The 16,405-nt window shown below is 40.4% G+C and overlaps 1 non-coding gene across 1 annotated transcript; it reads left to right on the plus strand.

Annotated features, from left to right (window-relative positions):
- Positions 1-14,304: 14,304 nt before the first annotated feature.
- On the plus strand, positions 14,305-14,377 carry trnaa-agc (transfer RNA alanine (anticodon AGC)). The gene has a single exon. It is a non-coding gene; the product is annotated as a tRNA-Ala (tRNA).
- The last annotated feature ends 2,028 nt before the right edge of the window (positions 14,378-16,405 follow it).

Here is a 16,405-nt window from a genome sequence, read left to right on the forward strand (position 1 = left end):
TTACACAGAACCTTCCTTTAGGATTTGTAAATTGTAATGTACTAACAGAGTGTTGATGCTGCATTATAAAGTGAGGGTGCAACGTGTTTAAGCTCACGTACTGTTTTCTATATTACGCGTTGTTTTTAAACCATCACAGACTCAGTTTATTTAAAACGTTGATCTTAGCCTTTAGGACGAACAATGTGAGGTCTTTTATGAAGTGCATTTTTTCTTTGATTTTGTTGGACCTGTAGGAGATTGTCCTGTTCTTGTTGCAGCTCTGCTGGAGGGTTATTTTTTTGGTGTTTGTGGTGGTGGTGGTGGTGGGGTCTTTGTTCCCATTTTGGTTTATTTAGTAAATGATGTACTTTACATCCATTTAAATAATGTGAACATTTCAATTTTTGTCGTAAAATACTGCTGTAACAATGTAAATGGACGCTGAATAAACATACTTAAATGGATATTTAAGTATTTAAGTACATATTTAAATGGATGTAAAGTACATCATATACTAAATAAACCAAAATGGGAACAAAGACCCCACCACCACAAACACCAAAAAAATAACCCTACAGCAGAGCTGCAACAATAATCAGAGCAAGATCAGGATGAATACATGATTCAGTTTCTCAGAGATCAAAAGCCTGGGTCCTGGCATCCATGTGGATGTTACTTTGGCACGTACCACCTACCTCAGCATTGTTGCAGACCATGTTCACCCTTTGATGAAAACTGTATTCCCTGATGGCTGTGTCCTCTAAAGAAGTAGATTTGTTTAAATCATGAGCTGTCAGAAGTGGGATTCGAACCCGTAAACTGCTTAATCTTTTCACATTATTATGTATTGTAAATGTACTGACTGTAACCCATCTGCTGCACTGTACACTTTGTCACTAGGCTGTAAACCAAAAATCAATAGAAAGGGAGCCCCATATGAGATCTCCAACTGACCAAATAATGTTTTTGGGTGGACCATTCTTAGCACTGTAACAGCACTAGCATGTTAGGGTGTGTTTTCTCTAGTCTGAGTGTATTAGGTACAGCCTTCTTGTTGGGTTTTTAACTGACTGGATTATTTATTAAGATTAATTATTATTCATTAAGAACTCAAACCCTGTTTGTGCTGGTTGTAGGCTTTTCAATTGTCCACTAGATGACATAATATGAATACAGTTACAAAGTAAAACGATGTCTGTTTCGAGCAAAGTTTAATCGCATGCTGACCTGTGTGGAATACAACTGATGTACAGTATGTAGCACTAAGAAGTGTTTCTTAAGGGTTCCTTTAGGTGTTCTTGCCCAGCTAGCAAAATTGTATCGGCCCACAAGCGGCCCGAATCGCGCATGCCGGAAAAAAACCAGTCGGCCCGATGCCGGCGCGCCGAGTCGGCGTTGTCTCGGTTGTGAATCACGGCCACAGCGCGGCCCGATATTTCTGGCCCGAGTCTGGGAATAACTCGGCCCGGACTCGGCCAAGTGTTACGGCTGAGATACGGCTCAAATGAGTCGGCCCTCGACCGGCAAGCCATAATACGGCCTAGTTTGAGCCAGATGTATGCCGTAAGTACCTGACTCGGCCCAGTTTCGGCTTATTACCAGTATCCCCCCATCCTATCCCACCCTGTCTGCCAATCCTTCCCTCAGAAAACAGAATCAGGTTACATGGAAAATGACTGCTTTTATTAAATAACGATTTACATACATTACAATACAATGTCTCTATAAAAAAATGGCAACTGCAGTATACACAAACCTAAATCACGATATATATATATTTATATGTATATATATATATACATATACATATATATATATACATATATATATATATATATATATATATATACAGGGGTTGGACAAAATAACTGAAACACCTGGTTTTAGACCACAATAATTTATTAGTATGGTGTAGGGCCTCCTTTTGCGGCCAATACAGCGTCAATTCATCTTGGAAATGACATATACAAGTCCTGCACAGTGGTCAGAGGGATTTTAAATCATTCTTCTTGCAGGGTAGTGGCCAGGTCACTACGTGATGCTGGTGGAGGAAAACGTTTCCTGACTCGCTTCTCCAAAACACCACAAAGTGGCTCAATAATATTTAGATCTGGTGACTGTGCAGGCCATGGGAGATGTTCAACTTCACTTTCATGTTCATCAAACCAATCTTTCACCAGTCTTGCTGTGTGTATTGGTGCATTGTCATCCTGATACACGGCACCGCCATTGGATGCACATGGTCCTACAGAATGGTTCGGTAGTCCTTGGCAGTGACGCGCCCATCTAGCACAAGTATTGGGCCAAGGGAATGCCATGATATGGCAGCCCAAACCATCACTGATCCACCCCCATGCTTCACTCTGGGCATGCAACAGTCTGGGTGGTACGCTTCTTTGGGGCTTCTCCACACCGTAACTCTCCCGGATGTGGGGAAAACAGTAAAGGTGGACTCATCAGAGAACAATACATGTTTCACATTGTCCACAGCCCAAGATTTGCGCTCCTTGCACCATTGAAACCGACGTTTGGCATTGGCACGAGTGACCAAAGGTTTGGCTATAGCAGCCCGGCCGTGTATATTGACCCTGTGGAGCTCCCGACGGACAGTTCTGGTGGAAACAGGAGAGTTGAGGTGCACATTTAATTCTGCCGTGATTTGGGCAGCCGTGGTTTTATGTTTTTTGGATACAATCCGGGTTAGCACCCGAACATCCCTTTCAGACAGCTTCCTCTTGCGTCCACAGTTAATCCTGTTGGATGTGGTTTGTCCTTCTTGGTGGTATGCTGACATTACCCTGGATACCGTGGCTCTTGATACATCACAAAGACTTGCTGTCTTGGTCACAGATGCGCCAGCAAGACGTGCACCAACAATTTGTCCTCTTTTGAACTCTGGTATGTCACCCATAATGTTGTGTGCATTGCAATATTTTGAGCAAAACTGTGCTCTTACCCTGCTAATTGAACCTTCACACTCTGCTCTTACTGGTGCAATGTGCAATTAATGAAGATTGGCCACCAGACTGGTCCAATTTAGCCATGAAACCTCCCACACTAAAATGATAGGTGTTTCAGTTATTTTGTCCAACCCCTGTATATATATATTGTGTAGCGTCGCCAGTGGGAGGGGCCGGCACGGGCTTTACCCAGAAAGCCTTGCGGCCGTGGTATCCAGGCTTACCGTCAGCGTGTATCCCAGTGAAGGGGCCTGCGTGGCTGCGGTGAGGGCTGGATAGGCAGCTTAAATGTTTGTCTGTTGTATGAATGTATGTGTGTGTGAATGAGTGTCTGTCCTAAACCACTGAGAGAACTGCCAAGGGCAGCTCACTCGCGGCCCTGACGCTATCCTTCCTGCTGATCTTCCGCCACAATATATATACACACACACACACACACACATATATTTACAGGTCCTTCTAAAAAAATTAGCATATTGTGATAAAGTTCATTATTTTCCATAATGTAATGATAAAAATTAAACTTTCATATATTTTAGATTCATTGCACACCAACTGAAATATTTCAGGTCTTTTATTGTTTTAATACTGATGATTTTGGCATACAGCTCATGAAAACCCAAAATTCCTATCTCAAAAAATTAGCATATCATGAAAAGGTTCTCTAAACGAGCTATTAACCTAATCATTTGAATCAACGAATTAACTCTAAACACCTGCAAAAGATTCCTGAGGCTTTTAAAAACTCCCAGCCTGGTTCATTACTCAAAACTGCAATCATGGGTAAGACTGCCGACCTGACTGCTGTCCAGAAGGCCATCATTGACACCCTCAAGCAAGAGGGTAAGACACAGAAAGAAATTTCTGAACGAATAGGCTGTTCCCAGAGTGCTGTATCAAGGCACCTCAGTGGGAAGTCTGTGGGAAGGAAAAAGTGTGGCAGAAAACGCTGCACAACAAGAAGAGGTGACCGGACCCTGAGGAAGATTGTGGAGAAGGGCCGATTCCAGACCTTGGGGGATCTGCGGAAGCAGTGGACTGAGTCTGGAGTAGAAACATCCAGAGCCACCGTGCACAGGCGTGTGCAGGAAATGGGCTACAGGTGCCGCATTCCCCAGGTCAAGCCACTTTTGAACTAGAAACAGCGGCAGAAGCGCCTGACCTGGGCTACAGAGAAGCAGCACTGGACTGTTGCTCAGTGGTCCAAAGTACTGTTTTCGGAAATCAAGGTGCCAGAGTCTGGAGGAAGACTGGGGAGAAGGAAATGCCAAAATGCCTGAAGTCCAGTGTCAAGTACCCACAGTCAGTGATGGTCTGGGGTGCCATGTCAGCTGCTGGTGTTGGTCCACTGTGTTTTATCAAGGGCACGGTCAATGCAGCTAGCTATCAGGAGATTTTGGAGCACTTCATGCTTCCATCTGCTGAAAAGCTTTATGGAGATGAAGATTTCATTTTTCAGCACGACCTGGCACCTGCTCACAGTGCCAAAACCACTGGTGAATGGTTTACTGACCATGGTATTACTGTGCTCAATTGGCCTGCCAACTCTCCTGACCTGAACCCCATAGAGAATCTGTGGGATATTGTGAAGAGAAAGTTGAGAGACACAAGACCCAACACTCTGGATGAGCTTAAGGCCGCTATCGAAGCATCCTGGGCCTCCATAACACCTCAGCAGTGCCACAGGCTGATTGCCTCCATGCCACGCCGCATTGAAGCAGTCATTTCTGCAAAAGGATTCCCGACCAAGTATTGAGTGCATAACTGAACATAATTATTTGAAGGTTGACTTTTTTTGTATTAAAAACACTTTTCTTTTATTGGTCGGATGAAATATGCTAATTTTTTGAGATAGGAATTTTGGGTTTTCATGAGCTGTATGCCAAAATCATCAGTATTAAAACAATAAAAGACCTGAAATATTTCAGTTGGTGTGCAATGAATCTAAAATATATGAAAGTTTAATTTTTATCATTACATTATGGAAAATAATGAACTTTATCACAATATGCTAATTTTTTGAGAAGGACCTGTACATATACAAATAGATAGAGAGATAGATCTAGATATATAGACAGATATATAGACATACATATCTAGATAGATGGAGAGATAGATAGATAGCGTTAGAGATAGATATAGAAATAGATATATAGACAAATATATAGATAGACAGATATAGAGACAGAGTTAGAAATAGTTAGATATCTATAGATAGAGAGATAAGATAGACAGATATATAGATAGATGGATATATATAGACATATATATAGATAGATGGAGAGATAGATAGATAGAGACAGACAGATAGATATCACATTATACATATATTATGTTTACTAAGTAGAAAACAGATTTTATTCCACATTAATTATAATTTATGAGAGCAGAGCCATATGTGTGTATAATAAAAACCTGTACTAGTATAAACTTAGAGCATGCTATGCTATAACAAACATATATAAACCTGGGTAAAGTTTACAAAATAAGGTTTCTAATTTTAAATTTGAGATTATATTTCACAAATCCACGGGTATTTTACAAAATCAGGAGTACGGATTACAAATTAACGGGTACAGTTTATAAACAGAGAATGGATTACTAAACCATGGGGACTAAACCATTTCCTTTTTAGTGACCGCTACCATGTGCTGTAAATTAGAATCAAATGGAATGACTTTTCCTGTTTGTAGAGCTGCATTTCCTCTTCCACATCAGGCCGTATCTTCCATATCTTACCAGTTCTTCTAGTCTTTCACTGGAGCTGTAAAATGCAGGAGCAGTGAATCAGTTTTCTAATGGACATAAATCTCATCTAATCTATAATTCAATTGTGGTTGTACAGTGAGAGTACAGACACAAGTCTACACTGACTTTTGACTGGTGGCAAGCTTCCCCTTTTTAATTTTTTTTTAAATGTTTTTTTGTTGTTGTTGTTTAAGAAAACAGGTCACTATACATCGACATCGACTGCATGCCTCTACAAATCAGCTACCCATTCAACTGTTTGAAATATAGTAGAGAGGTATGTAATGCAGAAATTACCTCCTATTGTCTCCTTGCCCTCTCCTTTCTCCCTCCATCTCTATCTGGAGCCAGATGTAGCCATCTTTTTACCACTGACTCAATGGCTACATCTGTGGCTTCTGCGCACACAACATTTTTTCTCAGTGACTCTAAAATAGAGAAACATGACATGTTAGGCAAATATCTATCACTTAAAAACAGTACTTGAAATTAGGAGAGTCCTCATGGTCAGATTATGACAGTAAAGGGCCCCTGGGTAAGAAAGTGCTATAGATCCCACCTGTCCCTCAGGAAAACTGAGATCTACAATATGTTATGTAGTTTGTCCCTCCTGAACATGACACTGTCTTTTATGTGATTATTAATCAGTGTACTTACGATTGACTATTTCTCGTAAACATGAGTCGCTGAATGAGACCTTTCCATTGGCCCCTTTCCAGTTCATTGATCTAGCGAGGTCATTTGAAATCATCTTCTGAAGAGTACGCCATGTCGTATCTCTTACATTTGTACCCCCGATGATGCCAAAATAGTTTATCTGAAGCAAAACAGCAATAAGTTGACATTGTGTAAGCTAATTTACAATTCTTTAAAAAAAGATAAAAGTAGTGATCAGATGTGAAATCTAAAAAAAAGAAGCACTAGAACACAATCATAATACGAACAAAAAAGGCTTCCCACCCCTGATATTAGGGCAGTCATGGGCTTAAGGAACCGGCATTGTGATCTGAAGGTCCCCGGTTCGATTCCCGGTAAAGCCCAGTCATGATACGGCTGAAGTGCCCTTGGGCAAGGCACCTTACTCCGAATTGTTCCCTGGGTGCTGTGGAGGCTGCTCATCACTCTAGGCATTTGTGTTCACTTCACTAGTGTATGTGTGTGTGTGTGCATATTATATTATAGCATATTATAATATATATATTATATATTATATTATAATATATATACTGTATATATATACAGTGTATCACAAAAGTGAGTACACCCCTCACATTTCTGCAAATATTTCATTATATCTTTTCATGGGACAACACTATAGACATGAAACTTGGATATAACTTAGAGTAGTCAGTGTACAGCTTGTATAGCAGTGTAGATTTACTGTCTTCTGAAAATAACTCAACACACAGCCATTAATGTCTAAATAGCTGGCAACATAAGTGAGTACACCCCACAGTGAACATGTACAAATTGTGCCCAAATGTGTCATTGTCCCTCCCTGGTGTCATGTGTCAAGGTCCCAGGTGTAAATGGGGAGCAGGGCTGTTAAATTTGGTGTTTTGGGTACAATTCTCTCATACTGGCCACTGGATATTCAACATGGCACCTCATGGCAAATAACTCTCTGGGGATGTGAGAAATAGAATTGTTGCTCTCCACAAAGATGGCCTGGGCTATAAGAAGATTGCTAACACCCTGAAACTGAGCTACAGCATGGTGGCCAAGGTCATACAGCGGTTTTCCAGGACAGGTTCCACTCGGAACAGGCTTCGCCAGGGTCGACCAAAGAAGTTGAGTCCACGTGTTCGGCGTCATATCCAGAGGTTGGCTTTAAAAAATAGACACATGAGTGCTGCCAGCATTGCTGCAGAGGTTGAAGACGTGGGAGGTCAGCCTGTCAGTGCTCAGACCATACGCCGCACACTGCATCAACTCGGTCTGCATGGTCGTCATCCCAGAAGGAAGCTGACGCACAAGAAAGCCAACAAACAGTTTGCTGAAAACAAGCAGTCCAAGAACATGGATTACTGGAATGCCCTGTGGTCTGACGAGACCAAGATAAACTTGTTTGGCTCAGATGGTGTCCAGCATGTGTGGCGGCGCCCTGGTGAGAAGTACCAAGACAACTGTATCTTGCCTACAGTCAAGCATGGTGGTGGTAGCATCATGGTCTTGGGCTGCATGAGTGTTGCTGGCACTGGGGAGCTGCAGTTCATTGAGGGAAACATGAATTCCAACATGTACTGTGACATTCTGAAACAGAGCATGATCCCCTCCCTTCGAAAACTGGGCCTCATGGCAGTTTTCCAACAGGATAACGACCCCAAACACAACCTCCAAGATGACAACTGCCTTGCTGAGGAAGCTGAAGGTAAAGGTGATGGACTAAACCCAATTGAGCACCTGTGGCGCATCCTCAAGTGGAAGGTGGAGGAGTTCAAGGTGTCTAACATCCACCAGCTCCGTGATGTCATCATGGAGGAGTGGAAGAGGATTCCAGTAGCAACCTGTGCAGCTCTGGTGAATTCCATGCCCAGGAGGGTTAAGGCAGTGCTGGATAATAATGGTGGTCACACAAAATATTGACACTTTGGGCACAATTTGGACATGTTCACTGTGGGGTGTACTCACTTATGTTGCCAGCCATTTAGACATTAATGGCTGTGTGTTGAGTTATTTTCAGAAGACAGTAAATCTACACTGCTATACAAGTTGTACACTGACTACTCTAAGTTATATCCAAGTTTCATGTCTATAGTGTTGTCCCATGAAAAGATATAATAAAATATTTGCAGAAATGTGAGGGGTGTACTCACTTTTGTGATACACTGTATATAGGACGGCACGGTGGTACGGTATATATATATTGTAATATGTAGATATATATATAAACACACACACACACATACATATACACACACACACACACACACACACAATGTGTGTGTTTCATTACATGGATGGGTCGAATGCGAATGGACCAATTCTGCTGTGTACAAGCATAGTGGCAAATAAATCACTTTCATACTGTATTTACTTACTGCTTTCTCTTTGATGGCTGGGCTTTCACGAAGCTCTTGCTCTAGTGTGGTAAGACCACTCCTGTCCTTAATGGGAAACTTTGCTGCTATCGCCACCACTTCTGTCTGGTCTGTACCCATAGCACCCATAGAGTTTTGTTTTTGTAGTAACAGCAGGATTTGGGCCTGTTGCTGCTTGATTATTTCAAGCTGAGTGAGAATTTCGATCTGCACAGCTATGAAATATTAAGACTGTTAGCACATGTCCCTATGTCCCAAAAAGGAATGGATTCAAGAATGTAATCAGTGCTGACCCCACATTTAGGCCTGATGGAGACTGGTGTGTCAGCAAACATTACTCTCTAACAAACTAGTGTATTATATTTTAAGCAAAAAGAAAAAAGCTTGCTCACTCCTGAATGTTACACATTCTTTAGAATCTATTTTCAATTAGAACTACTTACGTGTGGTTGTCTCGATCTGCAGTTGTCTCCTTGCTGGGGTATTTAACCTAAGTGATGTCGGTAGCTGAGGTGTTTGTGCTGTGATGCCTATAGAAAGATAAACAATTAACCTGTTAACACTGCAATATAGTCAGTATATTATAATTTAATTTAAAATGATTAACAAGAATGATGTACCTAGAGTTCTTTCAGGCACATTGGGTGGTATTGTCCCAGCATCAGTGGCTTGACTAGTAGCTGGAGTATAACAATAACAATAATAATAATAATAATAGCATTTTACCAACTTTTCTTGCATTCGTTTGAATTTAAAGCTGCTTACATGCATCTGCCTCGCTCTGCATTTGTCGGGTTGCTGGGGTATTTACCATCAATGTTGTTCGGAGCTGAGGTGGTGGAAACAGGGGTGGTGGTGTGATGCCTAAAGAAAGATGAACATTTCCTGTTTACGCTGCAGTGTAGTCGATAGATCAGAATTTCTACATCATATTCAAGCAAGGCATAACACGTGAAATATGCATTTATTTAGAAAACAGAAAATGTTTAACAAGAATGTACCTAGAGTTCTTTCTGGCACATTGGGTGGTGATGTCGCATTAGTTGGTTGTCTAGTAGCTGGAGGTTAACAACATCAGTACAAAAATCTTCAGTTTATCAACATATGCATACTTTGAATTTAAATCTACAAGAGGCAAGTTGTTTTATATGCATCAGCAATAACTTTCCTGGAGTTGGGCTTACTACAGTTCATGAAATACTGTCTGCAGTTGTGTTCTCTGCTGAGTGTCATTATCAGAGGCCAATATGGACAAGCTCTTGATGCACAGAACACGTTAGCAAGTTTTATGTATAATTATAAGGATTTAGGTAAAAAAAAAAAAAAAGCACCAAATTGACCCATTAACTCTGGAGACGTTCCAAGGTTAATATTAACGTATCAATAAACGATTAGTTTGTGCTTGTTAGGTTTCACCATACTAAAATAAAATTTTCTTACCATTGGCAGTATCAGTACCGAAGACCTGCCGCGCCATTTACAAACACAGTTACTCACATCGGCTTGTAAAATACGCCAAACAACGCGCATTACTAATATTAAAATACTTAGGTATGTCAGAGCGATTGTATGAGGGCTACGTTTATCATTAAAGAATGTTAGCTATGTGAGAAAAAGTGTAGCTAGTTAGCTAGCTAAAGTAAGCATAAAAATAATTTTTATATTGTAAAAATACAATTACATTTTACTATAGCATTCGATAGAAAAACTTATATATAATTAACAGTTTTAACTACACCTGAGTGATATATATATATATACAAAAATATAAGATTAAATTGAAATACTTACAGAATGAAGCAGGACACTGAGGCGGGTGAGAGCTCGCGCACGGCGGTGAGAGAAAAGAGCGGGAATCTTCATCGTCTTCTTCTTCGGTGGTTTTTACCTCAGCTTACTTTCACCCCTTCATGTTCCTCATTCAGAGTTTATTCATTATAAAGTATATTTCAGTCCAGTCGTCTTTAAAACATTACTTATTTAATCTCTTCTGTCTCCGTATTAACCTGCACTATTTCCCCTAATCATTTTTGTCGTTCATGTCTCAGTCATTAGAGCATATCAATTATCAATTATCGTTTTCCAGACAGTTACCGGTATCGGTCCGAGTCTCTGATATTTATAGTGGGCCACATACCTCATGCTGAACGTGGCCCGAGTTCGGTTATACAGAACTCAGCCGCTTCTCTTACTACAGATATCAGCCCAGACTCGGCCCTAATGACGTCACCCGAGTCCGACAGTACGCCAGATGTCCCGTATGGCGTCACATCAATGTCAAAACTATCGCGAGTGCAAATGTGAAACTCGCGAGCACAAAAAGAGGAATTGCGTGCACACTGATCATAAAATCGCTCTCAAACTGTCTTTTTCACTCTCGAATGTTGTTTTTCTGCTCGATTTCATTGTTGTGCGCGCGCGCGAAAGCAAATTGCGCTCGGCTGCTCTTTCTGCGCGAGAGAAGATTTTGCGCTCGCGTTTTCAAAGAGGCGGTTTTGACAGTTTGGGGGCGGAGTCAGGGCCGGCTCTATCAGCGAATGCTATTGGCTCTATGCATGCAAGCTCTGTGACGTGTTTCCGTTTAGCCTTAGTCGGACAGTCTAGCTTCTGTTTTGTGAGAACCCCCAGCAAAGTTCTAAACGCAACATGTCGTATAGCGATGAATATATAGAGTTTGCGTTTTCAAACACAAGATCGAGGTGGATCAGAACATTCTCAGGGTTCATGTTGAACGCTGCATTCGACGGGTAAAAGAGCATAAGTTGTTCGACACGGTGATCGCTATGTCCATTTCTGTTTACTGTGTTTTGCCTGCATGTGAACTATCGGATTGGACCACTTGACAAGGCATGAAGCTAAACACTCGCCTTTATCTGCAATTTTTTTTTTTAAATAACGTGTACATTTAAATATTGTAAATATATATTATAGTTTATACTCTATTTCTGTGTTAAACAAAAGCATAAAAACCAACAAAAGCCTCTTTATTATGTAAACATCTTTTATATCTACACTCTTTGATTATTTTATCAGTTCTACAATTACAGACTGTAGTTCATCTGTTTCTCTCTATACTGTGTTAGCCTCCTTTCTGTTCTTAATAATCAGGACCACCACAGAGCAGGTATTATTTAGGTGGTGGATGATTCTCAGCACTGCAGTGACACTGACATGGTGGTGGTGTGTTAGTGTGTGTTGTGCTGGTATGAGTGGATCAGATACAGCAGCGCTGCTGGAGTTTTTTAATATCATGTCCACTTACTGTCCACTTTATTAGACACTTCTACCTAGTTGGTCCACCTTCGGTCATCTATTGCTGCTGTTTGAGTTGGTCATCTTCTAGACCTTCATCAGTGGGCACAGGACGCTGCCCACCGGGCGCTGTATTTATCGTCTTATTTACTCATACCAGCACAACACACACTAACACACCACCACCATGTCAGTGTCACTGCAGTGCTGAGAATGATCCACCACCTAAATAATACCTGCTCTGTGGTGGTCCTGATTATTAAGAACAGGGTGAAAGGGGGGCTAACAATGCATGCAAAGAAACAGATTACAGGCAGTAATTGTAGAACTACAAAGTGCTTCTATAAGGTAAGTGGAGCTGATAAAATGGACAGTGAGTGTAGAAACAAGGAGGTGGTTTTAATGTTATGGCTGATCAGTGATAGATGGATGGATCGATCGATATCAGAAGAAACAATAAATGAGCTGGTGTTTCAATACTTGTCCATATTTAGTGTGTAAAACAGTTTATCTCCACCTTTGCCGTTTCTCACGTTTTGTGAATCTGGCAGTTGTTTAGCATTCATTTCATGATAAATAGACCACTTAAATGGTGTTAAAGACTTGAAATAAAATCTTTTTACATTTAACTTTAAATGAAAGTCAGTTTTTTCTCTTTTGTAACATGATACAAGGTTTTGAATTGAACAGCATATTGCTGCCAGCTTGACACTGATAAATTCTGTAATGATTATGTCTTGATAACCTGCCGTAAGAAACATAAAAAAAAAAAAAAAAATCAAGTTCACCCTCACATTTACTACAAAAATGTTTTTTTTGGAGAAAGACATGTTAATACTGTAACATCAAATTAATTAAATGACATGAAAATTTAAAGGTCTGACATAACATTTGATAATAAATAAAAGATAACTCATTAATATATTGGCAAACAAAACTTTTTACACTTAATGAAAAGATTGAGGGTAAATTGGTAATATATTCAGTCAGATATGTTAAGTTTGTTTTATTAGGAATTTAAAGTCATGTTTTACACTTTGGTTACATTCATGACAGAAACGGTAGTTACTCATTACACAAGATTCATCAGTTCAATTCATCAATATCAATTAATTATCAATTAATTAATTAATATAAATTATATTAATATAATAAATAATTAATATCAAACAGTCATGGACAATTTAGTGTCTCCAATTCACCTCACTTACACACTTCTGGACTGTGGGAGGAAACACGGAGGAGCACCCGGAGGAAACCCACATGGATACAGGGAGAACATGCAAACTCCACACAGAAAGAACCCAGACCACTCCACCTGGGAATTAATCACACACACATACATTATATATACATATACCTGACACTGTGCAAAGAGAAGATGCATCAAAATTAAATTGTAATGGTATGCTTCAAAGCTAACTAAAACATAAATCTCAATACTGGTCTGTCAAGCTAGATGTAGTGTTTGTCTAGTCTAGCAAAACAACCACTAACCAGTTTACAACCAGCCTACCTGCATGGTTATAAGGAAATGCTTGCAAACGTACTTACCTTCATATTTGTCAATGTAGCTGGTGTTGTACATTTAAAATCGTTCACCGTCAGACGAGGTTAATCTTGAAGAGAACAAGTGTAAAAGAGAGAGCCACGATATCTGCTTGTTGACAACCGGCGTCTGAATACCGGAAGTTGATCTGTCCCGTACACGAGAACCCGGAAGTAAGGCGTGCATAGAGCCGGCCCTGACTCCGCCCCCAAACTGTCAAAACCGCCCCTTTGATAACGCGAGCGCAAAATCTTCTCTCGCGCAGAAAGAGCAGCCGAGCGCAATTTGCTTTCGCGCGCGCGCACAACAATGAAATCGAGCAGAAAAACAACATTCGAGAGTGAAAAAGACAGTTTGAGAGCGATTTTATGATCAGTGTGCACGCAATTCCTCTTTTTGCGCTCGCGAGAGGGATATTTACACACGCGAAATGTTAAAAGTTGCGCCCTCTAGTTTTGACATTGATGTGACGCCATAGTCCCGCACCTCACCCACATGTGGCCCGATAGTACACTGCTAGCTGGGTGGTAGAACTGTTTCTACTTGAAGAACCATTTAGCATAATTTAAGGTTCTCTGCTAACTCAATTTGATTTTTATGGATTTTTTTATTTTGCCACATATAAATGCACATAACATTTTAATGAAAAACAACGCATAATATAGAAAAGAGTACGTGAGCTTAAACATGTTGCACTCTCACTTTATAATGCAGCATTAACACTCTGTTAGTACATTACAATTTACAAAGGGTAAAGGAAAGTTTTGTGTAAGGGGAATTAGCTCAAATGGTAGAGCGCTCGCTTAGCATGCGAGAGGTAGTGGGATCGATGCCCACATTCTCCAGTGCACAAACATTATGATCATTTTGCAATCTGAAAAGATGAAATTACGGTAAAATTCGTTGCAGCATCAACCATAAGGCTAGTCTGTCCGTGTTACAATGTCAGTAACGCCCTATTTACGCTCAAACTGTTTTGTTTACATACCTTTTTTGTTTTGTTTTGACAGAAACGCATAAACTTATAATTTTTTATAATGTTTTATTATTTGATACTGTTACAATTGATACATTATAAAGTATTGTACATATTTAAGTTCGGTGGCATAATTGGCTTGCTTTTAAAAACGACCACAGTGCGCCATCTACAGGCCATTCTTGGTACGTCTTGTTAAAACGTAGCCAATGTAAAACTGGTGCCCACACTTCTGTGGCTTGGGATCTACTATTTCAGTCAACAGGTCATCGGGATCTACTTTTTAAAAAGGTTGGTCTCATCATTTTTCAAGAATGCTTTAAAGCTTTTTTAAATGCGCTTCATTTGCCTGTATTGATATTCAGCATTACAGGGCAAGCGTGGGTCCAGTGTCACGAACACGGGGCTCAAGACAAAAATACACCCTGGACAGGGCGCGTCAAACCATCGCAAAGCATCACACACTAATTTATCCACTCACTCACACATACAGGTGCAATTTAGAGCAGCAATTACACCTACTGGCACGTTTTCAAACCCGGAGGAAAGCCACGCATACATGGTGAGTATACACCGATCAGCCATAACATTAAAACCACCTCCTTGTTTCTACACTCACTGTCCATTTTATCAGCTCCACCATATAGAAGCACTTTGTAGTTCTACAATTACTGACTGTAATCCATCTGTTTCTCTACATGCTTTTTTATCCCCCTTTTATGCTGTTCTTCAATGGTCAGGACTCTCCCAGGACCACTACAGAGCAGGTATTATTTGGGTGGTGGATCATTCTCAACACTGCAGTGACACTGACATGGTGGTGGTGTCTTAGTGTGTTGTGCTGGTATGAGTGGATAAGACATAGCAGCGCTGCAGGTTTTTAAACACCTCATTGTCACTGCTGGACCGAGAACAGTCCACCAACCAAAAACATCTAGCCAACAGCACCCTGTGGGCAGTGTCCTATGACCACTGATGAAGGTCTAGAACAGGGGTATTCAACTAAAATTTGAAGAGGTCCAGTTAGGGAAAATTTCTTGAAGCAAAGGTCCGGAATGTTTAACTATATATATATAGCATTTAGCAGACACTTTTATCCAAAGCAACTTACACAATGAGCAACTGAGGGTTAAGGGCCTTACTCAGGGACCCAACAGTGGCAACTTGGTGGTGGTGGGGCTTGAACCGGCAACCTTTTGTTTATTTGTCCAGTACCTTAACCACTGAGCTATCACTGCATAACATATAATATATATATTGATATATATTATATATAAGTAGCCTAGTAGTTGTATCAACATCTGCATGTAATCAATAACTGGCTGTCAAATCAAATGTCTGTTTGTTTATTAGGATTATAACGTCATGTTTTACACTTTGGTTACATTCATGACAGGAACAGTAGTTACTCATTACACAAGACTCATCAGTTCACAAGTTTATATCCAACACAGTCATGGACAATTCAGTGTCTCCAATTCACCTCACTTGCACGTCTTTGTACTGTGGGAGGAAACCGGAGCACCGAAGTAAACCCATGCAGACACGGGGAGAACATGCAAACTCCACATTCCAATTCACCTCACTAAAATAGACAGCGAGTGTAGAAACAAGGAGGTGGTTTTAATGTTATGGTTGATTAGTGTAAACTCACACACTGTTGTATGTGCTTGCATGACTGTAGGACGCGTTTTCAGTGCATTACCGTAATATCCATAAAATGTGTCCTTGCGATTTCAGTGCAGAAAAGTTTGTGTAGAGACTGCAGCAGCGGATACTGTGTTTGTTTAGAAATTGTGGTTATACTTTATTAACAAGGTAAGTTTATTTTTTAAAGAAAAGTTTGTGTATATTAGCTTCTGGATATTTTCGGATGCTACGGACAAAACTGTGTTGT

This window comes from Trichomycterus rosablanca, chromosome 10, assembly GCF_030014385.1.
Source record: "Trichomycterus rosablanca isolate fTriRos1 chromosome 10, fTriRos1.hap1, whole genome shotgun sequence".
NCBI classification, from domain to species: domain Eukaryota; kingdom Metazoa; phylum Chordata; class Actinopteri; order Siluriformes; family Trichomycteridae; genus Trichomycterus; species Trichomycterus rosablanca.